This window comes from Pseudophryne corroboree, chromosome 3 (assembly GCF_028390025.1).
Source record: "Pseudophryne corroboree isolate aPseCor3 chromosome 3, aPseCor3.hap2, whole genome shotgun sequence".
NCBI lineage: Eukaryota > Metazoa > Chordata > Amphibia > Anura > Myobatrachidae > Pseudophryne > Pseudophryne corroboree.
The window spans coordinates 547581496-547607526 of NC_086446.1; the positions used below are offsets into that span (position 1 = coordinate 547581496).

The following is a 26031-nucleotide window of genomic DNA, read 5'->3' on the forward strand; positions in this document are numbered from 1 at the left end:
GAAAAGTTCATCATCTGTCCTAGATTTTAAAACAGTTTATCACAATTTCAAGAGTCTTCTCAAACTTTAAAAATAATATGTAAAATAATAAACTATGACCTTTGGAGCCAAAATAGATATGTAGTAGCATGGCCGAGCGGTCTAAGGCGCTGGATTAAGGCTCCAGTCTCTTTGGAGGCGTGGGTTCAAATCCCACTGCTGCCATAATTCTTTTCAAGAGAAAATGACATTTATTGATGTCAAACTGTTTTACTCTACTAAACAGCAAATCAATAATAAAAAATCCTTACTCATTAATATTGTCTACTAATTTTGTACCTTTTTTATGCTTCCTTAACTTTTTGTATTTTAAATACTTGTAACATGACACTTCTTTTCAAGTATTGATTTAAAACAACACATTTTTTCCCTGTAATCTCAACTGTATGATCCAGAACTGTGAGCATTCGGTCAAACAGGTCCATGTGGTAGCATGGCCGAGCGGTCTAAAGCGCTGGATTTAAGCTCCAGTCTCTCTGGAGGCGTGGGTTCAAATCCCACTGCTGCCATAATGATTTTACTATGAAAACATCAGTCAGTGATGACAAAATGTTTTTCTCCACTAATAAGAAAAACAATAATAATAAAGACTTTTCTCCTCAATAGCTGATTGATATGATCCAGATGCATGAGCTAAAAATCAGCAGTGTCTAAGGTGCTGGATTAAGGTTCCAGTTTCTTTGGAGGCTTTGGATCAAAACCTACTGCCGCCATAATTATTTTTCCTAAGAAAAAATAAGTCATTGATGTCAAAGTGTTTTTCTTTACTAAACAGCAAATGAATAATAAAAAAATCCTTTCTCATTAATATTTTATGTCAATTGATGTACTTTTTTAACCTTCCAAAACATTTTGTACATAATTTAAACACTTTTGGTATGACACTTCTTTTTAAGAATTTATTTAAAAAAAAAAAAAAATGTTTGTACTGTAATCTGTGCTATATGGCCCAGATCTGTGAGCTAAGAGTGTTCATTTGGTACCATGGCTGAGCGGTCTAAGGCCACTAAGCTGTTAAAATAAAATATTGGTAGATTAAAAAGTTCATCATCTGCCCTAGATTTTAAAACAGTTTATCATAATTTCAAGAGTCTTCTCAAAATGTAAAAATAATATGTAAAATTATAAACTATGAGCTATGGAGTCAAGGTAGAAATGTGGCTGAGCGGTCTAAGATGCTGCATTAAGGCTCCAGTCTGTTTGGAGGCATGGGTTCAAATTCCACTGCTGTCATAATTATTTTCAAGATAAAACAACTGTCATTGATGTCAAAGTGTTTTTCTCCACTAAACAGCAAGTCAATAATAAAAAATCCTTTCTAATTAATATTGTCTGCTAATTTTGTACCTTTTTAAAATTTTTGTATTTTAAACACTTTTAACATGACACTTCTTTTCAAGTATTGATTTATAACTACACAATTTTTTCTTGTAATCTTAACTATATGATCCATAACTCTGAGCTTTGAGTCAAAAGTATCCATGGGGTAGCAAGGGCGAGTGGTCTAAGGCACTGGATTTAGGTTCCAGTCTCTCTGGAAGCGTGGGTCTGAATCCCACTGCTTCCATAATGATTTTACTATGAAAATGTCAGTCAGTGATGGCAATGTGTTTTTCTCCACTAATAAGAAAATCAATAATAATAAAGTCCTTTCTCCTCAACATCTGATCAATATGATCCAGATGCATTAGCTAAAAATCAGCAGTGTCTAAGGTGCTGGATTAAAGTTCCAGATTCTTTGGAGGAATTGGTTCAAAACCTACTGCTGCCATAATTATTTTCCCTGAGAAAAAATAAGTAATTGATGTCAAAGTGTTTTTTCTCTACTAAACAGCAAATGAATAATAAAAATATCCTTTCTCATTGATGTTTTATGTCAATTTATGTACTTTTTTAACCTTCCAAAACGTTTTGTACATAATTTAAACACTTTTTGCATTACACTTCTTTTTAAATATTGATTTAAAAAAATGTTTTTACTGTAACCTGAGCTATATGACCCAGATCTGTGAGCTAAGAGTGTCCATGTGGTACCATGGCCGAGCGGTCTAAGGCCACTAAGTTGCTAAAGTAAAATATTGGAAGGTTGAAAAGTTCATCATCTGTCCTAGATTTTAAAACAGTTTATCACAATTTCAAGAGTCTTCTCAAACTTTAAAAATAATATGTAAAATAATAAACTATGACCTTTGGAGCCAAAATAGATATGTGGTAGCATGGCCAAGCGGTCTAAGGCACTGGATTTAGGCTCCAGTCTCTCTGGAGGCGTGGGTTCAAATCCCACTGCTGCCATCATGATTTTACTATGAAAACATCAGTCAGTGATGACAAAATGTTTTTCTCCACTAATAAGAAAAACAATAATAATAAAGACTTTTCTCCTCAATAGCTGATTGATATGATCCAGATGCATGAGCTAAAAATCAGCAGTGTCTAAGGTGCTGGATTAAGGTTCCAGTTTCTTTGGAGGCTTTGGATCAAAACCTACTGCCGCCATAATTATTTTTCCTAAGAAAAAATAAGTCATTGATGTCAAAGTGTTTTTCTTTACTAAACAGCAAATGAATAATAAAAAAATCCTTTCTCATTAATATTTTATGTCAATTGATGTACTTTTTTAACCTTCCAAAACATTTTGTAAATAACTTAAACACTTTTGGTATGACACTTCTTTTTAAGAATTTATTTAAAACAAAAAAAAATGTTTGTACTGTAATCTGTGCTATATGGCCCAGATCTGTGAGCTAAGAGTGTTCATTTGGTACCATGGCCGAGCGGTCTAAGGCCACTAAGCTGCTAAAATAAAATATTGGTAGGTTAAAAAGTTCATCATCTGCCCTAGATTTTAAAACAGTTTATCATAATTTCAAGAGTCTTCTCAAAATGTAAAAATAATATGTAAAATTATAAACTATGAGCTATGGAGTCAAGGTAGAAATGTGGCTGAGCGGTCTAAGATGCTCCATTAAGGCTCCAGTCTGTTTGGAGGCATGGGTTCAAATTCCACTGCTGTCATAATTATTTTCAAGATAAAACGACTGTCATTGATGTCAAAGTGTTTTTCTCCACTAAACAGCAAGTCAATAATAAAAAATCCTTTCTAATTAATATTGTCTGCTAATTTTGTACCTTTTTTAAATTTTTGTATTTTAAACACTTTTAACATGACACTTCTTTTCAAGTATTGATTTATAACTACACAATTTTTTCTTGTAATCTTAACTATATGATCCAGAACTCTGAGCTTTGAGTCAAAAGTATCCATGGGGTAGCAAGGGCGAGCGGTCTAAGGCACTGGATTTAGGTTCCAGTCTCTCTGGAGGCGTGGGTCTGAGTCCCACTGCTTCCATAATGATTTTACTATGAAAATGTCAGTCAGTGATGGCAATGTGTTTTTCTCCACTAATAAGAAAATCAATAATAATAAAGTCCTTTCTCCTCAACATCTGATCAATATGATCCAGATGCATTAGCTAAAAATCAGCAGTGTCTAAGGTGCTGGATTAAAGTTCCAGATTCTTTGGAGGAATTGGTTCAAAACCTACTGCCGCCATAATTATTTTCCCTGAGAAAAAATAAGTAATTGATGTCAAAGTGTTTTTTCTCTACTAAACAGCAAATGAATAATAAAAATATCCTTTCTCATTGATATTTTATGTCAATTTATGTACTTTTTTAACCTTCCAAAACGTTTTGTACATAATTTAAACACTTTTTGCATTACACTTCTTTTTAAATATTGATTTAAAAAAATGTTTTTACTGTAACCTGAGCTATATGACCCAGATCTGTGAGCTAAGAGTGTCCATGTGGTACCATGGCCGAGCGGTCTAAGGCCACTAAGTTGCTAAAGTAAAATATTGGAAGGTTGAAAAGTTCATCATCTGTCCTAGATTTTAAAACAGTTTATCACAATTTCAAGAGTCTTCTCAAACTTTAAAAATAATATGTTAAATAATAAACTATGACCTTTGGAGCCTAAATAGATATGTGGTAGCATGGCCGAGCGGTCTAAGGCGCTGGATTAAGGCTCCAGTCTCTTTGGAGGAGTGGGTTCAAATCCCACTGCTGCCATAATTATTTTCAAGAGAAAATGACATTTATTGATGTCAAACTGTTTTACTCTACTAAACAGCAAATCAATAATAAAAAATCCTTACTCATTAATATTGTCTACTAATTTTGTACCTTTTTTATGCTTCCTTAACTTTTTGTATTTTAAATACTTGTAACATGACACTTCTTTTCAAGTATTGATTTAAAACAACACATTTTTTCCCTGTAATCTCAACTGTATGATCCAGAACTGTGAGCATTCGGTCAAACAGGTCCATGTGGTAGCATGGCCGAGCGGTCTAAGGCGCTGGATTTAGGCTCCAGTCTCTCTGGAGGCGTGGGTTCAAATCCCACTGCTGCCATCATGATTTTACTATGAAAACATTAGTCAGTGATGACAAAATGTTTTTCTCCACTAATAAGAAAAACAATAATAATAAAGACTTTTCTCCTCAATAGCTGATTGATATGATCCAGATGCATGAGCTAAAAATCAGCAGTGTCTAGGGTGCTGGATTAAGGTTCCAGTTTCTTTGGAGGCTTTGGATCAAAACCTACTGCCGCCATAATTATTTTTCCTAAGAAAAAATAAGTCATTGATGTCAAAGTGTTTTTCTTTACTAAACAGCAAATGAATAATAAAAAAATCCTTTCTCATTAATATTTTATGTCAATTGATGTACTTTTTTAACCTTCCAAAACATTTTGTACATAACTTAAACACTTTTGGTATGACACTTCTTTTTAAGTATTTATTTAAAAAAAAAATGTTTGTACTGTAATCTGTGCTATATGGCCCAGATCTGTGAGCTAAGAGTGTTCATTTGGTACCATGGCCGAGCGGTCTAAGGCCACTAAGCTGCTAAAATAAAATATTGGTAGGTTAAAAAGTTCATCATCTGCCCTAGATTTTAAAACAGTTTATCATAATGTCAAGAGTCTTCTCAAAATGTAAAAATAATATGTAAAATTATAAACTATGAGCTATGGAGTCAAGGTAGAAATGTGGCTGAGCGGTCTAAGATGCTGCATTAAGGCTCCAGTCTGTTTGGAGGCATGGGTTCAAATTCCACTGCTGTCATAATTATTTTCAAGATAAAACGACTGTCATTGATGTCAAAGTGTTTTTCTCCACTAAACAGCAAGTCAATAATAAAAAATCCTTTCTAATTAATATTGTCTGCTAATTTTGTACCTTTTTTAAATTTTTGTATTTTAAACACTTTTAACATGACACTTCTTTTCAAGTATTGATTTATAACTACACAATTTTTTCTTGTAATCTTAACTATATGATCCAGAACTCTGAGCTTTGAGTCAAAAGTATCCATGGGGTAGCAAGGGCGAGCGGTCTAAGGCACTGGATTTAGGTTCCAGTCTCTCTGGAGGCGTGGGTCTGAATCCCACTGCTTCCATAATGATTTTACTATGAAAATGTCAGTCAGTGATGGCAATGTGTTTTTCTCCACTAATAAGAAAATCAATAATAATAAAGTCCTTTCTCCTCAACATCTGATCAATATGATCCAGATGCATTAGCTAAAAATCAGCAGTGTCTAAGGTGCTGGATTAAAGTTCCAGATTCTTTGGAGGAATTGGTTCAAAACCTACTGCCGCCATAATTATTTTCCCTGAGAAAAAATAAGTAATTGATGTCAAAGTGTTTTTTCTCTACTAAACAGCAAATGAATAATAAAAATATCCTTTCTCATTGATATTTTATGTCAATTTATGTACTTTTTTTAACCTTCCAAAACGTTTTGTACATAATTTAAACACTTTTTGCATTACACTTCTTTTTAAATATTGATTTAAAAAAATGTTTTTACTGTAACCTGAGCTATATGACCCAGATCTGTGAGCTAAAAGTGTCCATGTGGTACCATGGCCGAGCGGACTAAGGCCACTAAGTTGCTAAAGTAAAATATTGGAAGGTTGAAAAGTTCATCATCTGTCCTAGATTTTAAAACAGTTTATCACAATTTCAAGAGTCTTCTCAAACTTTAAAAATAATATGTTAAATAATAAACTATGACCTTTGGAGCCTAAATAGATATGTGGTAGCATGGCCGAGCGGTCTAAGGCGCTGGATTAAGGCTCCAGTCTCTTTGGAGGCGTGGGTTCAAATCCCACTGCTGCCATAATTCTTTCCAAGAGAAAATGACATTTATTGATGTCAAACTGTTATACTCTACTAAACAGCAAATCAATAATAAAAAATCCTTACTCATTAATATTGTCTACTAATGTTGTACCTTTTTTATGCTTCCTTAACTTTTTGTATTTTAAATACTTGTAACATGACACTTCTTTTCAAGTATTGATTTAAAACAACACATTTTTTCCCTGTAATCTCAACTGTATGATCCAGAACTGTGAGCATTCGGTCAAACAGGTCCATGTGGTAGCATGGCCGAGCGGTCTAAGGTGCTGGATTTAGGCTCCAGTCTCTCTGGAGGCGTGGGTTCAAATCCCACTGCTGCCATAATGATTTTACTATGAAAACATCAGTCAGTGATGACAAAATGTTTTTCTCCACTAATAAGAAAAACAATAATAATAAAGACTTTTCTCCTCAATAGCTGATTGATATGATCCAGATGCATGAGCTAAAAATCAGCAGTGTCTAAGGTGCTGGATTAAGGTTCCAGTTTCTTTGGAGGCTTTGGATCAAAACCTACTGCCGCCATAATTATTTTTCCTAAGAAAAAATAAGTCATTGATGTCAAAGTGTTTTTCTTTACTAAATAGCAAATGAATAATAAAAAAATCCTTTCTCATTAATATTTTATGTCAATTGATGTACTTTTTTAACCTTCCAAAACATTTTGTACATAACTTAAACACTTTTGGTATGACACTTCTTTTTAAGTATTTATTTAAAACAAAAAAAAATGTTTGTACTGTAATCTGTGCTATATGGCCCAGATCTGTGAGCTAAGAGTGTTCATTTGGTACCATGGCCGAGCGGTCTAAGGCCACTAAGCTGCTAAAATAAAATATTGGTAGGTTAAAAAGTTCATCATCTGCCCTAGATTTTAAAACAGTTTATCATAATTTCAAGAGTCTTCTCAAAATGTAAAAATAATATATAAAATTATAAACTATGAGCTATGGAGTCAAGGTAGAAATGTGGCTGAGCGGTCTAAGATGCTGCATTAAGGCTCCAGTCTGTTTTGAGGCATGGGTTCAAATTCCACTGCTGTCATAATTATTTTCAAGATAAAACGACTGTCATTGATGTCAAAGTGTTTTTCTCCACTAAACAGCAAGTCAATAATAAAAAATCCTTTCTAATTAATATTGTCTGCTAATTTTGTACCTTTTTTAAATTTTTGTATTTTAAACACTTTTAACATGACACTTCTTTTCAAGTATTGATTTATAACTACACAATTTTTTCTTGTAATCTTAACTATATGATCCAGAACTCTGAGCTTTGAGTCAAAAGTATCCATGGGGTAGCAAGGGTGAGTGGTCTAAGGCACTGGATTTAGGTTCCAGTCTCTCTGGAGGCGTGGGTCTGAATCCCACTGCTTCCATAATGATTTTACTATGAAAATGTCAGTCAGTGATGGCAATGTGTTTTTCTCCACTAATAAGAAAATCAATAATAATAAAGTCCTTTCTCCTCAACATCTGATCAATATGATCCAGATGCATTAGCTAAAAATCAGCAGTGTCTAAGGTGCTGGATTAAAGTTCCAGATTCTTTGGAGGAATTGGTTCAAAACCTACTGCCGCCATAATTATTTTCCCTGAGAAAAAATAAGTAATTGATGTCAAAGTGTTTTTTCTCTACTAAACAGCAAATGAATAATAAAAATATCCTTTCTCATTGATATTTTATGTCAATTTATGTACTTTTTTTAACCTTCCAAAACGTTTTGTACATAATTTAAACACTTTTTGCATTACACTTCTTTTTAAATATTGATTTAAAAAAATGATTTTACTGTAACCTGAGCTATATGACCCAGATATGTGAGCTAAGAGTGTCCATGTGGTACCATGGCCGAGCGGTCTAAGGCCACTAAGTTGCTAAAGTAAAATATTGGAAGGTTGAAAAGTTCATCATCTGTCCTAGATTTTAAAACAGTTTATCACAATTTCAAGAGTCTTCTCAAACTTTAAAAATAATATGTAAAATAATAAACTATGACCTTTGGAGCCAAAATAGATATGTGGTAGCATGGCTGAGCGGTCTAAGGTGCTGGATTAAGGCTCCAGTCTCTTTGGAGGCGTGGGTTCAAATCCCATAATTATTTTCAAGAGAAAATGACTTTTCTTGATGTCAAACTGTTTTACTCTACTAAACAGCAAATCAATAATAAAAAATCCTTACTCATTAATATTGTCTACTAATTTTGTACCTTTTTTATGCTTCCTTAACTTTTTGTATTTTAAATACTTGTAACATGACACTTCTTTTCAAGTATTGATTTAAAACAACACATTTTTTTCCTGTAATCTCAACTGTATGATCCAGAACTGTGAGCATTCAGTCAGACAGGTCCATGTGGTAGCATGGCCGAGCTGTCTATGGTGCTGGATTTAGGCTCCAGGCTCTCTGGAGGCGTGGGTTCAAATCCCTCTGCTGCCATAATGATTTTACTATGAAAACATCAGTCAGTGAAAACAAAATGTTTTTCTCCACTAATAAGAAAAACAATAATAATAAAGACTTTTCTCCTCAATAGCTGATTGATATGATCCAGATGCATGAGCTAAAAATCAGCAGTGTCTAAGGTGCTGGATTAAGGTTCCAGTTTCTTTGGAGGCTTTGGATCAAAACCTACTGCCGCCATAATTATTTTTCCTAAGAAAAAATAAGTCATTGATGTCAAAGTGTTTTTCTAAACTAAACAGCAAATGAATAATAAAAAAATCCTTTCTCATTAATATTTTATGTCAATTGATGTACTTTTTTAACCTTCCAAAACATTTTGTACATAACTTAAACACTTTTGGTATGACACTTCTTTTTAAGTATTTATTTAAAACAAAAAAAAATGTTTGTACTGTAATCTGTGCTATATGGCCCAGATCTGTGAGCTTAGAGTGTTCATTTGGTACCATGGCCGAGCGGTCTAAGGCCACTAAGCTGCTAAAATAAAATATTGGTAGGTTAAAAAGTTCATCATCTGCCCTAGATTTTAAAACAGTTTATCATAATTTCAAGAGTCTTCTCAAAATGTAAAAATAATATGTAAAATTATAAACTATGAGCTATGGAGTCAAGGTAGAAATGTGGCTGAGCGGTCTAAGATGCTGCATTAAGGCTCCAGTCTGTTTGGAGGCATGGGTTCAAATTCCACTGCTGTCATAATTATTTTCAAGATAAAACGACTGTCATTGATGTCAAAGTGTTTTTCTCCACTAAACAGCAAGTCAATAATAAAAAATCCTTTCTAATTAATATTGTCTGCTAATTTTGTACCTTTTTTAAATTTTTGTATTTTAAACACTTTTAACATGACACTTCTTTTCAAGTATTGATTTATAACTACACAATTTTTTCTTGTAATCTTAACTATATGATCCAGAACTCTGAGCTTTGAGTCAAAAGAATCCATGGGGTAGCAAGGGCGAGTGGTCTAAGGCACTGGATTTAGGTTCCAGTCTCTCTGGAGGCGTGGGTCTGAATCCCACTGCTTCCATAATGAATTTACTATGAAAATGTCAGTCAGTGATGGCAATGTGTTTTTCTCCACTAATAAGAAAATCAATAATAATAAAGTCCTTTCTCCTCAACATCTGATCAATATGATCCAGATGCATTAGCTAAAAATCAGCAGTGTCTAAGGTGCTGGATTAAAGTTCCAGATTCTTTGGAGGAATTGGTTCAAAACCTACTGCCGCCATAATTATTTTCCCTGAGAAAAAATAAGTAATTGATGTCAAAGTGTTTTTTCTCTACTAAACAGCAAATGAATAATAAAAATATCCTTTCTCATTGATATTTTATGTCAATTTATGTACTTTTTTTAACCTTCCAAAACGTTTTGTACATAATTTAAACACTTTTTGCATTACACTTCTTTTAAATATTGATTTAAAAAAATGTTTTTACTGTAACCTGAGCTATATGACCCAGATCTGTGAGCTAAGAGTGTCCATGTGGTACCATGGCCGAGCAGACTAAGGCCACTAAGTTGCTAAAGTAAAATATTGGAAGGTTGAAAAGTTCATCATCTGTCCTAGATTTTAAAACAGTTTATCACAATTTCAAGAGTCTTCTCAAACTTTAAAAATAATATGTAAAATAATAAACTATGACCTTTGGAGCCAAAATAGATATGTGGTAGCATGGCCGAGCGGTCTAAGGCGCTGGATTAAGGCTCCAGTCTCTTTGGAGGCGTGGGTTCAAATCCCACTGCTGCCATAATTATTTTCAAGAGAAAATGACATTTATTGATGTCAAACTGTTTTACTCTACTAAACAGCAAATCAATAATAAAAAATCCTTACTCATTAATATTGTCTACTAATTTTGTACCTTTTTTATGCTTCCTTAACTTTTTGTATTTTAAATACTTGTAACATGACACTTCTTTTCAAGTATTGATTTAAAACAACACATTTTTTCCCTGTAATCTCAACTGTATGATCCAGAACTGTGAGCATTCGGTCAAACAGGTCCATGTGGTAGCATGGCCGAGCGGTCTAAGGCGCTGGATTTAGGCTCCAGTCTCTCTGGAGGCGTGGGTTCAAATCCCACTGCTGCCATAATGATTTTACTATGAAAACATCAGTCACTGATGACAAAATGTTTTTCTCCACTAATAAGAAAAACAATAATAATAAAGACTTTTCTCCTCAATAGCTGATTGATATGATCCAGATGCATGAGCTAAAAATCAGCAGTGTCTAAGGTGCTGGATTAAGGTTCCAGTTTCTTTGGAGGCTTTGGATCAAAACCTACTGCTGCCATAATTATTTTTCCTAAGAAAAAATAAGTCATTGATGTCAAAGTGTTTTTCTTTACTAAACAGCAAATGAATAATAAAAAAATCCTTTCTCATTAATATTTTATGTCAATTGATGTACTTTTTTAACCTTCCAAAACATTTTGTACATAACTTAAACACTTTTGGTATGACACTTCTTTTTAAGTATTTATTTAAAACAAAAAAAAATGTTTGTACTGTAATCTGTGCTATATGGCCCAGATCTGTGAGCTTAGAGTGTTCATTTGGTACCATGGCCGAGCGGTCTAAGGCCACTAAGCTGCTAAAATAAAATATTGGTAGGTTAAAAAGTTCATCATCTGCCCTAGATTTTAAAACAGTTTATCATAATTTCAAGAGTCTTCTCAAAATGTAAAAATAATATGTAAAATTATAAACTATGAGCTATGGAGTCAAGGTAGAAATGTGGCTGAGCGGTCTAAGATGCTGCATTAAGGCTCCAGTCTGTTTGGAGGCATGGGTTCAAATTCCACTGCTGTCATAATTATTTTCAAGATAAAACGACTGTCATTGATGTCAAAGTGTTTTTCTCCACTAAACAGCAAGTCAATAATAAAAAATCCTTTCTAATTAATATTGTCTGCTAATTTTGTACCTTTTTTAAATTTTTGTATTTTAAACACTTTTAACATGACACTTCTTTTCAAGTATTGATTTATAACTACACAATTTTTTCTTGTAATCTTAACTATATGATCCAGAACTCTGAGCTTTGAGTCAAAAGAATCCATGGGGTAGCAAGGGCGAGTGGTCTAAGGCACTGGATTTAGGTTCCAGTCTCTCTGGAGGCGTGGGTCTGAATCCCACTGCTTCCATAATGAATTTACTATGAAAATGTCAGTCAGTGATGGCAATGTGTTTTTCTCCACTAATAAGAAAATCAATAATAATAAAGTCCTTTCTCCTCAACATCTGATCAATATGATCCAGATGCATTAGCTAAAAATCAGCAGTGTCTAAGGTGCTGGATTAAAGTTCCAGATTCTTTGGAGGAATTGGTTCAAAACCTACTGCCGCCATAATTATTTTCCCTGAGAAAAAATAAGTAATTGATGTCAAAGTGTTTTTTCTCTACTAAACAGCAAATGAATAATAAAAATATCCTTTCTCATTGATATTTTATGTCAATTTATGTACTTTTTTTAACCTTCCAAAACGTTTTGTACATAATTTAAACACTTTTTGCATTACACTTCTTTTAAATATTGATTTAAAAAAATGTTTTTACTGTAACCTGAGCTATATGACCCAGATCTGTGAGCTAAGAGTGTCCATGTGGTACCATGGCCGAGCAGACTAAGGCCACTAAGTTGCTAAAGTAAAATATTGGAAGGTTGAAAAGTTCATCATCTGTCCTAGATTTTAAAACAGTTTATCACAATTTCAAGAGTCTTCTCAAACTTTAAAAATAATATGTAAAATAATAAACTATGACCTTTGGAGCCAAAATAGATATGTGGTAGCATGGCCGAGCGGTCTAAGGTGCTGGATTAAGGCTCCAGTCTCTTTGGAGGCGTGGGTTCAAATCCCACTGCTGCCATAATTATTTTCAAGAGAAAATGACATTTATTGATGTCAAACTGTTTTACTCTACTAAACAGCAAATCAATAATAAAAAATCCTTACTCATTAATATTGTCTACTAATTTTGTACCTTTATTATGCTTCCTTAACTTTTTGTATTTTAAATACTTGTAACATGACACTTCTTTTCAAGTATTGATTTAAAACAACACATTTTTTCCCTGTAATCTCAACTGTATGATCCAGAACTGTGAGCATTCGGTCAAACAGGTCCATGTGGTAGCATGGCCGAGCGGTCTAAGGCGCTGGATTTAGGCTCCAGTCTCTCTGGAGGCGTGGGTTCAAATCCCACTGCTGCCATAATGATTTTACTATGAAAACATCAGTCAGTGATGACAAAATGTTTTTCTCCACTAATAAGAAAAACAATAATAATAAAGACTTTTCTCCTCAATAGCTGATTGATATGATCCAGATGCATGAGCTAAAAATCAGCAGTGTCTAAGGTGCTGGATTAAGGTTCCAGTTTCTTTGGAGGCTTTGTATCAAAACCTACTGCCGCCATAATTATTTTTCCTAAGAAAAAATAAGTCATTGATGTCAAAGTGTTTTTCTTTACTAAACAGCAAATTAATAATAAAAAAATCCTTTCTCATTAATATTTTATGTCAATTGATGTACTTTTTTAACCTTCCAAAACATTTTGTACATAATTTAAACACTTTTGGTATGACACTTCTTTTTAAGTATTTATTGCCGAGCGGTCTAAGGCACTGGATTTAGGCTCCAGTCTCTCTGGAGGCGTGGGTTCAAATCCCACTGCTGCCATCATGATTTTACTATGAAAACATCAGTCAGTGATGACAAAATGTTTTTCTCCACTAATAAGAAAAACAATAATAATAAAGACTTTTCTCCTCAATAGCTGATTGATATGATCCAGATGCATGAGCTAAAAATCAGCAGTGTCTAAGGTGCTGGATTAAGGTTCCAGTTTCTTTGGAGGCTTTGGATCAAAACCTACTGCCGCCATAATTATTTTTCCTAAGAAAAAATAAGTCATTGATGTCAAAGTGTTTTTCTTTACTAAACAGCAAATGAATAATAAAAAAATCCTTTCTCATTAATATTTTATGTCAATTGATGTACTTTTTTAACCTTCCAAAACATTTTGTAAATAACTTAAACACTTTTGGTATGACACTTCTTTTTAAGAATTTATTTAAAACAAAAAAAAATGTTTGTACTGTAATCTGTGCTATATGGCCCAGATCTGTGAGCTAAGAGTGTTCATTTGGTACCATGGCCGAGCGGTCTAAGGCCACTAAGCTGCTAAAATAAAATATTGGTAGGTTAAAAAGTTCATCATCTGCCCTAGATTTTAAAACAGTTTATCATAATTTCAAGAGTCTTCTCAAAATGTAAAAATAATATGTAAAATTATAAACTATGAGCTATGGAGTCAAGGTAGAAATGTGGCTGAGCGGTCTAAGATGCTGCATTAAGGCTCCAGTCTGTTTGGAGGCATGGGTTCAAATTCCACTGCTGTCATAATTATTTTCAAGATAAAACGACTGTCATTGATGTCAAAGTGTTTTTCTCCACTAAACAGCAAGTCAATAATAAAAAATCCTTTCTAATTAATATTGTCTGCTAATTTTGTACCTTTTTAAAATTTTTGTATTTTAAACACTTTTAACATGACACTTCTTTTCAAGTATTGATTTATAACTACACAATTTTTTCTTGTAATCTTAACTATATGATCCAGAACTCTGAGCTTTGAGTCAAAAGTATCCATAGGGTAGCAAGGGCGAGTGGTCTAAGGCACTGGATTTAGGTTCCAGTCTCTCTGGAGGCGTGGGTCTGAATCCCACTGCTTCCATAATGATTTTACTATGAAAATGTCAGTCAGTGATGGCAATGTGTTTTTCTCCACTAATAAGAAAATCAATAATAATAAAGTCCTTTCTCCTCAACATCTGATCAATATGATCCAGATGCATTAGCTAAAAATCAGCAGTGTCTAAGGTGCTGGATTAAAGTTCCAGATTCTTTGGAGGAATTGGTTCAAAACCTACTGCCGCCATAATTATTTTCCCTGAGAAAAAATAAGTAATTGATGTCAAAGTGTTTTTTCTCTACTAAACAGCAAATGAATAATAAAAATATCCTTTCTCATTGATATTTTATGTCAATGTATGTACTTTTTTAACCTTCCAAAACGTTTTGTACATAATTTAAACACTTTTTGCATTACACTTCTTTTTAAATATTGATTTAAAAAAATGTTTTTACTGTAACCTGAGCTATATGACCCAGATCTGTGAGCTAAGAGTGTCCATGTGGTACCATGGCCGAGCGGTCTAAGGCCACTAAGTTGCTAAAGTAAAATATTGGAAGGTTGAAAAGTTCATCATCTGTCCTAGATTTTAAAACAGTTTATCACAATTTCAAGAGTCTTCTCAAACTTTAAAAATAATATGTAAAATAATAAACTATGACCTTTGGAGCCAAAATAGATATGTAGTAGCATGGCCGAGCGGTCTAAGGCGCTGGATTAAGGCTCCAGTCTCTTTGGAGGCGTGGGTTCAAATCCCACTGCTGCCATAATTCTTTTCAAGAGAAAATGACATTTATTGATGTCAAACTGTTTTACTCTACTAAACAGCAAATCAATAATAAAAAATCCTTACTCATTAATATTGTCTACTAATTTTGTACCTTTTTTATGCTTCCTTAACTTTTTGTATTTTAAATACTTGTAACATGACACTTCTTTTCAAGTATTGATTTAAAACAACACATTTTTTCCCTGTAATCTCAACTGTATGATCCAGAACTGTGAGCATTCGGTCAAACAGGTCCATGTGGTAGCATGGCCGAGCGGTCTAAAGCGCTGGATTTAAGCTCCAGTCTCTCTGGAGGCGTGGGTTCAAATCCCACTGCTGCCATAATGATTTTACTATGAAAACATCAGTCAGTGATGACAAAATGTTTTTCTCCACTAATAAGAAAAACAATAATAATAAAGACTTTTCTCCTCAATAGCTGATTGATATGATCCAGATGCATGAGCTAAAAATCAGCAGTGTCTAAGGTGCTGGATTAAGGTTCCAGTTTCTTTGGAGGCTTTGGATCAAAACCTACTGCCGCCATAATTATTTTTCCTAAGAAAAAATAAGTCATTGATGTCAAAGTGTTTTTCTTTACTAAACAGCAAATGAATAATAAAAAAATCCTTTCTCATTAATATTTTATGTCAATTGATGTACTTTTTTAACCTTCCAAAACATTTTGTACATAATTTAAACACTTTTGGTATGACACTTCTTTTTAAGAATTTATTTAAAACAAAAAAAAAATGTTTGTACTGTAATCTGTGCTATATGGCCCAGATCTGTGAGCTAAGAGTGTTCATTTGGTACCATGGCTGAGCGGTCTAAGGCCACTAAGCTGTTAAAATAAAATATTGGTAGATTAAAAAGTTCATCATCTGCCCTAGATTTTAAAACAGTTTATCATAATTTCAAGAGTCTTCTCAAAATGTAAAAATAATATGTAAAATTATAAACTATGAGCTATGGAGTCAAGGTAGAAATGTGGCTGAGCGGTCTAAGATGCTGCATTAAGGCTCCAGTCTGTTTGGAGGCATGGGTTCAAATTCCACTGCTGTCATAATTATTTTCAAGATAAAACAACTGTCATTGATGTCAAAGTGTTTTTCTCCACTAAACAGCAAGTCAATAATAAAAAATCCTTTCTAATTAATATTGTCTGCTAATTTTGTACCTTTTTAAAATTTTTGTATTTTAAACACTTTTAACATGACACTTCTTTTCAAGTATTGATTTATAACTACACAATTTTTTCTTGTAATCTTAACTATATGATCCATAACTCTGAGCTTTGAGTCAAAAGTATCCATGGGGTAGCAAGGGCGAGTGGTCTAAGGCACTGGATTTAGGTTCCAGTCTCTCTGGAAGCGTGGGTCTGAATCCCACTGCTTCCATAATGATTTTACTATGAAAATGTCAGTCAGTGATGGCAATGTGTTTTTCTCCACTAATAAGAAAATCAATAATAATAAAGTCCTTTCTCCTCAACATCTGATCAATATGATCCAGATGCATTAGCTAAAAATCAGCAGTGTCTAAGGTGCTGGATTAAAGTTCCAGATTCTTTGGAGGAATTGGTTCAAAACCTACTGCTGCCATAATTATTTTCCCTGAGAAAAAATAAGTAATTGATGTCAAAGTGTTTTTTCTCTACTAAACAGCAAATGAATAATAAAAATATCCTTTCTCATTGATGTTTTATGTCAATTTATGTACTTTTTTAACCTTCCAAAACGTTTTGTACATAATTTAAACACTTTTTGCATTACACTTCTTTTTAAATATTGATTTAAAAAAATGTTTTTACTGTAACCTGAGCTATATGACCCAGATCTGTGAGCTAAGAGTGTCCATGTGGTACCATGGCCGAGCGGTCTAAGGCCACTAAGTTGCTAAAGTAAAATATTGGAAGGTTGAAAAGTTCATCATCTGTCCTAGATTTTAAAACAGTTTATCACAATTTCAAGAGTCTTCTCAAACTTTAAAAATAATATGTAAAATAATAAACTATGACCTTTGGAGCCAAAATAGATATGTGGTAGCATGGCCAAGCGGTCTAAGGCACTGGATTTAGGCTCCAGTCTCTCTGGAGGCGTGGGTTCAAATCCCACTGCTGCCATCATGATTTTACTATGAAAACATCAGTCAGTGATGACAAAATGTTTTTCTCCACTAATAAGAAAAACAATAATAATAAAGACTTTTCTCCTCAATAGCTGATTGATATGATCCAGATGCATGAGCTAAAAATCAGCAGTGTCTAAGGTGCTGGATTAAGGTTCCAGTTTCTTTGGAGGCTTTGGATCAAAACCTACTGCCGCCATAATTATTTTTCCTAAGAAAAAATAAGTCATTGATGTCAAAGTGTTTTTCTTTACTAAACAGCAAATGAATAATAAAAAAATCCTTTCTCATTAATATTTTATGTCAATTGATGTACTTTTTTAACCTTCCAAAACATTTTGTAAATAACTTAAACACTTTTGGTATGACACTTCTTTTTAAGAATTTATTTAAAACAAAAAAAAATGTTTGTACTGTAATCTGTGCTATATGGCCCAGATCTGTGAGCTAAGAGTGTTCATTTGGTACCATGGCCGAGCGGTCTAAGGCCACTAAGCTGCTAAAATAAAATATTGGTAGGTTAAAAAGTTCATCATCTGCCCTAGATTTTAAAACAGTTTATCATAATTTCAAGAGTCTTCTCAAAATGTAAAAATAATATGTAAAATTATAAACTATGAGCTATGGAGTCAAGGTAGAAATGTGGCTGAGCGGTCTAAGATGCTCCATTAAGGCTCCAGTCTGTTTGGAGGCATGGGTTCAAATTCCACTGCTGTCATAATTATTTTCAAGATAAAACGACTGTCATTGATGTCAAAGTGTTTTTCTCCACTAAACAGCAAGTCAATAATAAAAAATCCTTTCTAATTAATATTGTCTGCTAATTTTGTACCTTTTTTAAATTTTTGTATTTTAAACACTTTTAACATGACACTTCTTTTCAAGTATTGATTTATAACTACACAATTTTTTCTTGTAATCTTAACTATATGATCCAGAACTCTGAGCTTTGAGTCAAAAGTATCCATGGGGTAGCAAGGGCGAGCGGTCTAAGGCACTGGATTTAGGTTCCAGTCTCTCTGGAGGCGTGGGTCTGAGTCCCACTGCTTCCATAATGATTTTACTATGAAAATGTCAGTCAGTGATGGCAATGTGTTTTTCTCCACTAATAAGAAAATCAATAATAATAAAGTCCTTTCTCCTCAACATCTGATCAATATGATCCAGATGCATTAGCTAAAAATCAGCAGTGTCTAAGGTGCTGGATTAAAGTTCCAGATTCTTTGGAGGAATTGGTTCAAAACCTACTGCCGCCATAATTATTTTCCCTGAGAAAAAATAAGTAATTGATGTCAAAGTGTTTTTTCTCTACTAAACAGCAAATGAATAATAAAAATATCCTTTCTCATTGATATTTTATGTCAATTTATGTACTTTTTTAACCTTCCAAAACGTTTTGTACATAATTTAAACACTTTTTGCATTACACTTCTTTTTAAATATTGATTTAAAAAAATGTTTTTACTGTAACCTGAGCTATATGACCCAGATCTGTGAGCTAAGAGTGTCCATGTGGTACCATGGCCGAGCGGTCTAAGGCCACTAAGTTGCTAAAGTAAAATATTGGAAGGTTGAAAAGTTCATCATCTGTCCTAGATTTTAAAACAGTTTATCACAATTTCAAGAGTCTTCTCAAACTTTAAAAATAATATGTTAAATAATAAACTATGACCTTTGGAGCCTAAATAGATATGTGGTAGCATGGCCGAGCGGTCTAAGGCGCTGGATTAAGGCTCCAGTCTCTTTGGAGGAGTGGGTTCAAATCCCACTGCTGCCATAATTATTTTCAAGAGAAAATGACATTTATTGATGTCAAACTGTTTTACTCTACTAAACAGCAAATCAATAATAAAAAATCCTTACTCATTAATATTGTCTACTAATTTTGTACCTTTTTTATGCTTCCTTAACTTTTTGTATTTTAAATACTTGTAACATGACACTTCTTTTCAAGTATTGATTTAAAACAACACATTTTTTCCCTGTAATCTCAACTGTATGATCCAGAACTGTGAGCATTCGGTCAAACAGGTCCATGTGGTAGCATGGCCGAGCGGTCTAAGGCGCTGGATTTAGGCTCCAGTCTCTCTGGAGGCGTGGGTTCAAATCCCACTGCTGCCATCATGATTTTACTATGAAAACATTAGTCAGTGATGACAAAATGTTTTTCTCCACTAATAAGAAAAACAATAATAATAAAGACTTTTCTCCTCAATAGCTGATTGATATGATCCAGATGCATGAGCTAAAAATCAGCAGTGTCTAGGGTGCTGGATTAAGGTTCCAGTTTCTTTGGAGGCTTTGGATCAAAACCTACTGCCGCCATAATTATTTTTCCTAAGAAAAAATAAGTCATTGATGTCAAAGTGTTTTTCTTTACTAAACAGCAAATGAATAATAAAAAAATCCTTTCTCATTAATATTTTATGTCAATTGATGTACTTTTTTAACCTTCCAAAACATTTTGTACATAACTTAAACACTTTTGGTATGACACTTCTTTTTAAGTATTTATTTAAAAAAAAAATGTTTGTACTGTAATCTGTGCTATATGGCCCAGATCTGTGAGCTAAGAGTGTTCATTTGGTACCATGGCCGAGCGGTCTAAGGCCACTAAGCTGCTAAAATAAAATATTGGTAGGTTAAAAAGTTCATCATCTGCCCTAGATTTTAAAACAGTTTATCATAATGTCAAGAGTCTTCTCAAAATGTAAAAATAATATGTAAAATTATAAACTATGAGCTATGGAGTCAAGGTAGAAATGTGGCTGAGCGGTCTAAGATGCTGCATTAAGGCTCCAGTCTGTTTGGAGGCATGGGTTCAAATTCCACTGCTGTCATAATTATTTTCAAGATAAAACGACTGTCATTGATGTCAAAGTGTTTTTCTCCACTAAACAGCAAGTCAATAATAAAAAATCCTTTCTAATTAATATTGTCTGCTAATTTTGTACCTTTTTTAAATTTTTGTATTTTAAACACTTTTAACATGACACTTCTTTTCAAGTATTGATTTATAACTACACAATTTTTTCTTGTAATCTTAACTATATGATCCAGAACTCTGAGCTTTGAGTCAAAAGTATCCATGGGGTAGCAAGGGCGAGCGGTCTAAGGCACTGGATTTAGGTTCCAGTCTCTCTGGAGGCGTGGGTCTGAATCCCACTGCTTCCATAATGATTTTACTATGAAAATGTCAGTCAGTGATGGCAATGTGTTTTTCTCCACTAATAAGAAAATCAATAATAATAAAGTCCTTTCTCCTCAACATCTGATCAATATGATCCAGATGCATTAGCTAAAAATCAGCAGTGTCTAAGGTGCTGGATTAAAGTTCCAGATTCTTTGGAGGAATTGGTTCAAAACCTACTGCCGCCATAATTATTTTCCCTGAGAAAAAATAAGTAATTGATGTCAAAGTGTTTTTTCTCTACTAAACAGCAAATGAATAATAAAAATATCCTTTCTCATTGATATTTTATGTCAATTTATGTACTTTTTTTAACCTTCCAAAACGTTTTGTACATAATTTAAACACTTTTTGCATTACACTTCTTTTTAAATATTGATTTAAAAAAATGTTTTTACTGTAACCTGAGCTATATGACCCAGATCTGTGAGCTAAAAGTGTCCATGTGGTACCATGGCCGAGCGGACTAAGGCCACTAAGTTGCTAAAGTAAAATATTGGAAGGTTGAAAAGTTCATCATCTGTCCTAGATTTTAAAACAGTTTATCACAATTTCAAGAGTCTTCTCAAACTTTAAAAATAATATGTTAAATAATAAACTATGACCTTTGGAGCCTAAATAGATATGTGGTAGCATGGCCGAGCGGTCTAAGGCGCTGGATTAAGGCTCCAGTCTCTTTGGAGGCGTGGGTTCAAATCCCACTGCTGCCATAATTCTTTCCAAGAGAAAATGACATTTATTGATGTCAAACTGTTATACTCTACTAAACAGCAAATCAATAATAAAAAATCCTTACTCATTAATATTGTCTACTAATGTTGTACCTTTTTTATGCTTCCTTAACTTTTTGTATTTTAAATACTTGTAACATGACACTTCTTTTCAAGTATTGATTTAAAACAACACATTTTTTCCCTGTAATCTCAACTGTATGATCCAGAACTGTGAGCATTCGGTCAAACAGGTCCATGTGGTAGCATGGCCGAGCGGTCTAAGGTGCTGGATTTAGGCTCCAGTCTCTCTGGAGGCGTGGGTTCAAATCCCACTGCTGCCATAATGATTTTACTATGAAAACATCAGTCAGTGATGACAAAATGTTTTTCTCCACTAATAAGAAAAACAATAATAATAAAGACTTTTCTCCTCAATAGCTGATTGATATGATCCAGATGCATGAGCTAAAAATCAGCAGTGTCTAAGGTGCTGGATTAAGGTTCCAGTTTCTTTGGAGGCTTTGGATCAAAACCTACTGCCGCCATAATTATTTTTCCTAAGAAAAAATAAGTCATTGATGTCAAAGTGTTTTTCTTTACTAAATAGCAAATGAATAATAAAAAAATCCTTTCTCATTAATATTTTATGTCAATTGATGTACTTTTTTAACCTTCCAAAACATTTTGTACATAACTTAAACACTTTTGGTATGACACTTCTTTTTAAGTATTCATTTAAAACAAAAAAAAAATGTTTGCACTGTAATCTGTGCTATATGGCCCAGATCTGTGAGCTAAGAGTGTTCATTTGGTACCATGGCCGAGCGGTCTAAGGCCACTAAGCTGCTAAAATAAAATATTGGTAGGTTAAAAAGTTCATCATCTGCCCTAGATTTTAAAACAGTTTATCATAATTTCAAGAGTCTTCTCAAAATGTAAAAATAATATGTAAAATTATAAACTATGAGCTATGGAGTCAAGGTAGAAATGTGGCTGAGCGGTCTAAGATGCTGCATTAAGGCTCCAGTCTGTTTGGATGCATGGGTTCAAATTCCACTGCTGTCATAATTATTTTCAAGATAAAACGACTGTCATTGATGTCAAAGTGTTTTCTCCACTAAACAGCAAGTCAATAATAAAAAATCCTTTCTAATTAATATTGTCTGCTAATTTTGTACCTTTTTTAAATTTTTGTATTTTAAACACTTTTAACATGACACTTCTTTTCAAGTATTGATTTATAACTACACAATTTTTTCTTGTAATCTTAACTATATGATCCAGAACTCTGAGCTTTGAGTCAAAAGTATCCATGGGGTAGCAAGGGTGAGTGGTCTAAGGCACTGGATTTAGGTTCCAGTCTCTCTGGAGGCGTGGGTCTGAATCCCACTGCTTCCATAATGATTTTACTATGAAAATGTCAGTCAGTGATGGCAATGTGTTTTTCTCCACTAATAAGAAAATCAATAATAATAAAGTCCTTTCTCCTCAACATCTGATCAATATGATCCAGATGCATTAGCTAAAAATCAGCAGTGTCTAAGGTGCTGGATTAAAGTTCCAGATTCTTTGGAGGAATTGGTTCAAAACCTACTGCCGCCATAATTATTTTCCCTGAGAAAAAATAAGTAATTGATGTCAAAGTGTTTTTTCTCTACTAAACAGCAAATGAATAATAAAAATATCCTTTCTCATTGATATTTTATGTCAATTTATGTACTTTTTTTTAACCTTCCAAAACGTTTTGTACATAATTTAAACACTTTTTGCATTACACTTTTTATTAAATATTGATTTAAAAAAATGTTTTTACTGTAACCTGAGCTATATGACCCAGATCTGTGAGCTAAGAGTGTCCATGTGGTACAATGGCCGAGCGGACTAAGGCCACTAAGTTGCTAAAGTAAAATATTGGAAGGTTGAAAAGTTCATCATCTGTCCTAGATTTTAAAACAGTTTATCACAATTTCAAGAGTCTTCTCAAACTTTAAAAATAATATGTAAAATAATAAACTATGACCTTTGGAGCCAAAATAGATATGTGGTAGCATGGCCGAGCGGTCTAAGGCGCTGGATTAAGGCTCCAGTCTCTTTGGAGGCGTGGGTTCAAATCCCACTGCTGCCATAATTATTTTCAAGAGAAAATGACATTTATTGATGTCAAACTGTTTTACTCTACTAAACAGCAAATCAATAATAAAAAATCCTTACTCATTAATATTGTCTACTAATTTTGTACCTTTTTTATGCTTCCTTAACTTTTTGTATTTTAAATACTTGTAACATGACACTTCTTTTCAAGTATTGATTTAAAACAACACATTTTTTCACTGTAATCTCAACTGTATGATCCAGAACTGTGAGCATTCGGTCAAACAAGTCCATGTGGTAGCATGGCTGAGCGGTCTAAGGCACTGGATTTAGGCTCCAGTCTCTCTGGAGGCGTGGGTTCAAATCCCACTGCTGCCATAATGATTTTACTATGAAAACATCAGTCAGTGATGACAAAATGTTTTTCTCCACTAATAAGAAAAACAATAATAATAAAGACTTTTCTCCTCAATAGCTGATTGATATGATCCAGATGCATGAGCTAAAAATCAGCAGTGTCTAAGGTGCTGGATTAAGGTTCCAGTTTCTTTGGAGGCTTTGGATCAAAACCTACTGCCGCCATAATTATTTTTCCTAAGAAAAAATAAGTCATTGATGTCAAAGTGTTTTTCTTTACTAAATAGCAAATGAATAATAAAAAAATCCTTTCTCATTAATATTTTATGTCAATTGATGTACTTTTTTAACCTTCCAAAACATTTTGTACATAACTTAAACACTTTTGGTATGACACTTCTTTTTAAGTATTTATTTAAAACAAAAAAAAATGTTTGTACTGTAATCTGTGCTATATGGCCCAGATCTGTGAGCTAAGAGTGTTCATTTGGTACCATGGCCGAGCGGTCTAAGGCCACTAAGCTGCTAAAATAAAATATTGGTAGGTTAAAAAGTTCATCATCTGCCCTAGATTTTAAAACAGTTTATCATAATTTCAAGAGTCTTCTCAAAATGTAAAAATAATATATAAAATTATAAACTATGAGCTATGGAGTCAAGGTAGAAATGTGGCTGAGCGGTCTAAGATGCTGCATTAAGGCTCCAGTCTGTTTTGAGGCATGGGTTCAAATTCCACTGCTGTCATAATTATTTTCAAGATAAAACGACTGTCATTGATGTCAAAGTGTTTTTCTCCACTAAACAGCAAGTCAATAATAAAAAATCCTTTCTAATTAATATTGTCTGCTAATTTTGTACCTTTTTTAAATTTTTGTATTTTAAACACTTTTAACATGACACTTCTTTTCAAGTATTGATTTATAACTACACAATTTTTTCTTGTAATCTTAACTATATGATCCAGAACTCTGAGCTTTGAGTCAAAAGTATCCATGGGGTAGCAAGGGTGAGTGGTCTAAGGCACTGGATTTAGGTTCCAGTCTCTCTGGAGGCGTGGGTCTGAATCCCACTGCTTCCATAATGATTTTACTATGAAAATGTCAGTCAGTGATGGCAATGTGTTTTTCTCCACTAATAAGAAAATCAATAATAATAAAGTCCTTTCTCCTCAACATCTGATCAATATGATCCAGATGCATTAGCTAAAAATCAGCAGTGTCTAAGGTGCTGGATTAAAGTTCCAGATTCTTTGGAGGAATTGGTTCAAAACCTACTGCCGCCATAATTATTTTCCCTGAGAAAAAATAAGTAATTGATGTCAAAGTGTTTTTTCTCTACTAAACAGCAAATGAATAATAAAAATATCCTTTCTCATTGATATTTTATGTCAATTTATGTACTTTTTTTAACCTTCCAAAACGTTTTGTACATAATTTAAACACTTTTTGCATTACACTTCTTTTTAAATATTGATTTAAAAAAATGATTTTACTGTAACCTGAGCTATATGACCCAGATATGTGAGCTAAGAGTGTCCATGTGGTACCATGGCCGAGCGGTCTAAGGCCACTAAGTTGCTAAAGTAAAATATTGGAAGGTTGAAAAGTTCATCATCTGTCCTAGATTTTAAAACAGTTTATCACAATTTCAAGAGTCTTCTCAAACTTTAAAAATAATATGTAAAATAATAAACTATGACCTTTGGAGCCAAAATAGATATGTGGTAGCATGGCTGAGCGGTCTAAGGTGCTGGATTAAGGCTCCAGTCTCTTTGGAGGCGTGGGTTCAAATCCCATAATTATTTTCAAGAGAAAATGACTTTTCTTGATGTCAAACTGTTTTACTCTACTAAACAGCAAATCAATAATAAAAAATCCTTACTCATTAATATTGTCTACTAATTTTGTACCTTTTTTATGCTTCCTTAACTTTTTGTATTTTAAATACTTGTAACATGACACTTCTTTTCAAGTATTGATTTAAAACAACACATTTTTTTCCTGTAATCTCAACTGTATGATCCAGAACTGTGAGCATTCAGTCAGACAGGTCCATGTGGTAGCATGGCCGAGCTGTCTATGGTGCTGGATTTAGGCTCCAGGCTCTCTGGAGGCGTGGGTTCAAATCCCTCTGCTGCCATAATGATTTTACTATGAAAACATCAGTCAGTGAAAACAAAATGTTTTTCTCCACTAATAAGAAAAACAATAATAATAAAGACTTTTCTCCTCAATAGCTGATTGATATGATCCAGATGCATGAGCTAAAAATCAGCAGTGTCTAAGGTGCTGGATTAAGGTTCCAGTTTCTTTGGAGGCTTTGGATCAAAACCTACTGCCGCCATAATT

At 33.5% G+C, this 26031-nt stretch overlaps 20 non-coding genes across 20 annotated transcripts; all 20 read left to right on the forward strand.

The window, feature by feature from the left end:
• The first annotated feature begins 122 nt into the window (after positions 1-122).
• On the forward strand, positions 123-204 carry TRNAL-AAG (transfer RNA leucine (anticodon AAG)). Its single transcript has one exon. It is a non-coding gene; the product is annotated as a tRNA-Leu (tRNA).
• A 262-nt stretch (positions 205-466) lies between these two features.
• Positions 467-548, forward strand: TRNAL-UAA (transfer RNA leucine (anticodon UAA)). Its single transcript has one exon. It is a non-coding gene; the product is annotated as a tRNA-Leu (tRNA).
• A 1701-nt stretch (positions 549-2249) lies between these two features.
• Positions 2250-2331, forward strand: TRNAL-UAG (transfer RNA leucine (anticodon UAG)). The gene has a single exon. It is a non-coding gene; the product is annotated as a tRNA-Leu (tRNA).
• Positions 2332-4031: 1700 nt separating this feature from the next.
• TRNAL-AAG (transfer RNA leucine (anticodon AAG)) lies at positions 4032-4113 on the forward strand. Its single transcript has one exon. It is a non-coding gene; the product is annotated as a tRNA-Leu (tRNA).
• A 262-nt stretch (positions 4114-4375) lies between these two features.
• TRNAL-UAG (transfer RNA leucine (anticodon UAG)) lies at positions 4376-4457 on the forward strand. The gene has a single exon. It is a non-coding gene; the product is annotated as a tRNA-Leu (tRNA).
• A 1697-nt stretch (positions 4458-6154) lies between these two features.
• Positions 6155-6236, forward strand: TRNAL-AAG (transfer RNA leucine (anticodon AAG)). The gene has a single exon. It is a non-coding gene; the product is annotated as a tRNA-Leu (tRNA).
• Positions 6237-6498: 262 nt separating this feature from the next.
• On the forward strand, positions 6499-6580 carry TRNAL-UAG (transfer RNA leucine (anticodon UAG)). Its single transcript has one exon. It is a non-coding gene; the product is annotated as a tRNA-Leu (tRNA).
• Positions 6581-10398: 3818 nt separating this feature from the next.
• On the forward strand, positions 10399-10480 carry TRNAL-AAG (transfer RNA leucine (anticodon AAG)). The gene has a single exon. It is a non-coding gene; the product is annotated as a tRNA-Leu (tRNA).
• A 262-nt stretch (positions 10481-10742) lies between these two features.
• On the forward strand, positions 10743-10824 carry TRNAL-UAG (transfer RNA leucine (anticodon UAG)). The gene has a single exon. It is a non-coding gene; the product is annotated as a tRNA-Leu (tRNA).
• A 1700-nt stretch (positions 10825-12524) lies between these two features.
• TRNAL-AAG (transfer RNA leucine (anticodon AAG)) lies at positions 12525-12606 on the forward strand. Its single transcript has one exon. It is a non-coding gene; the product is annotated as a tRNA-Leu (tRNA).
• A 262-nt stretch (positions 12607-12868) lies between these two features.
• TRNAL-UAG (transfer RNA leucine (anticodon UAG)) lies at positions 12869-12950 on the forward strand. The gene has a single exon. It is a non-coding gene; the product is annotated as a tRNA-Leu (tRNA).
• A 2168-nt stretch (positions 12951-15118) lies between these two features.
• TRNAL-AAG (transfer RNA leucine (anticodon AAG)) lies at positions 15119-15200 on the forward strand. The gene has a single exon. It is a non-coding gene; the product is annotated as a tRNA-Leu (tRNA).
• Positions 15201-15462: 262 nt separating this feature from the next.
• TRNAL-UAA (transfer RNA leucine (anticodon UAA)) lies at positions 15463-15544 on the forward strand. Its single transcript has one exon. It is a non-coding gene; the product is annotated as a tRNA-Leu (tRNA).
• Positions 15545-17245: 1701 nt separating this feature from the next.
• Positions 17246-17327, forward strand: TRNAL-UAG (transfer RNA leucine (anticodon UAG)). The gene has a single exon. It is a non-coding gene; the product is annotated as a tRNA-Leu (tRNA).
• A 1700-nt stretch (positions 17328-19027) lies between these two features.
• On the forward strand, positions 19028-19109 carry TRNAL-AAG (transfer RNA leucine (anticodon AAG)). Its single transcript has one exon. It is a non-coding gene; the product is annotated as a tRNA-Leu (tRNA).
• A 262-nt stretch (positions 19110-19371) lies between these two features.
• On the forward strand, positions 19372-19453 carry TRNAL-UAG (transfer RNA leucine (anticodon UAG)). Its single transcript has one exon. It is a non-coding gene; the product is annotated as a tRNA-Leu (tRNA).
• Positions 19454-21150: 1697 nt separating this feature from the next.
• On the forward strand, positions 21151-21232 carry TRNAL-AAG (transfer RNA leucine (anticodon AAG)). The gene has a single exon. It is a non-coding gene; the product is annotated as a tRNA-Leu (tRNA).
• A 262-nt stretch (positions 21233-21494) lies between these two features.
• TRNAL-UAG (transfer RNA leucine (anticodon UAG)) lies at positions 21495-21576 on the forward strand. Its single transcript has one exon. It is a non-coding gene; the product is annotated as a tRNA-Leu (tRNA).
• Positions 21577-23278: 1702 nt separating this feature from the next.
• Positions 23279-23360, forward strand: TRNAL-AAG (transfer RNA leucine (anticodon AAG)). Its single transcript has one exon. It is a non-coding gene; the product is annotated as a tRNA-Leu (tRNA).
• A 262-nt stretch (positions 23361-23622) lies between these two features.
• TRNAL-UAG (transfer RNA leucine (anticodon UAG)) lies at positions 23623-23704 on the forward strand. The gene has a single exon. It is a non-coding gene; the product is annotated as a tRNA-Leu (tRNA).
• The last annotated feature ends 2327 nt before the right edge of the window (positions 23705-26031 follow it).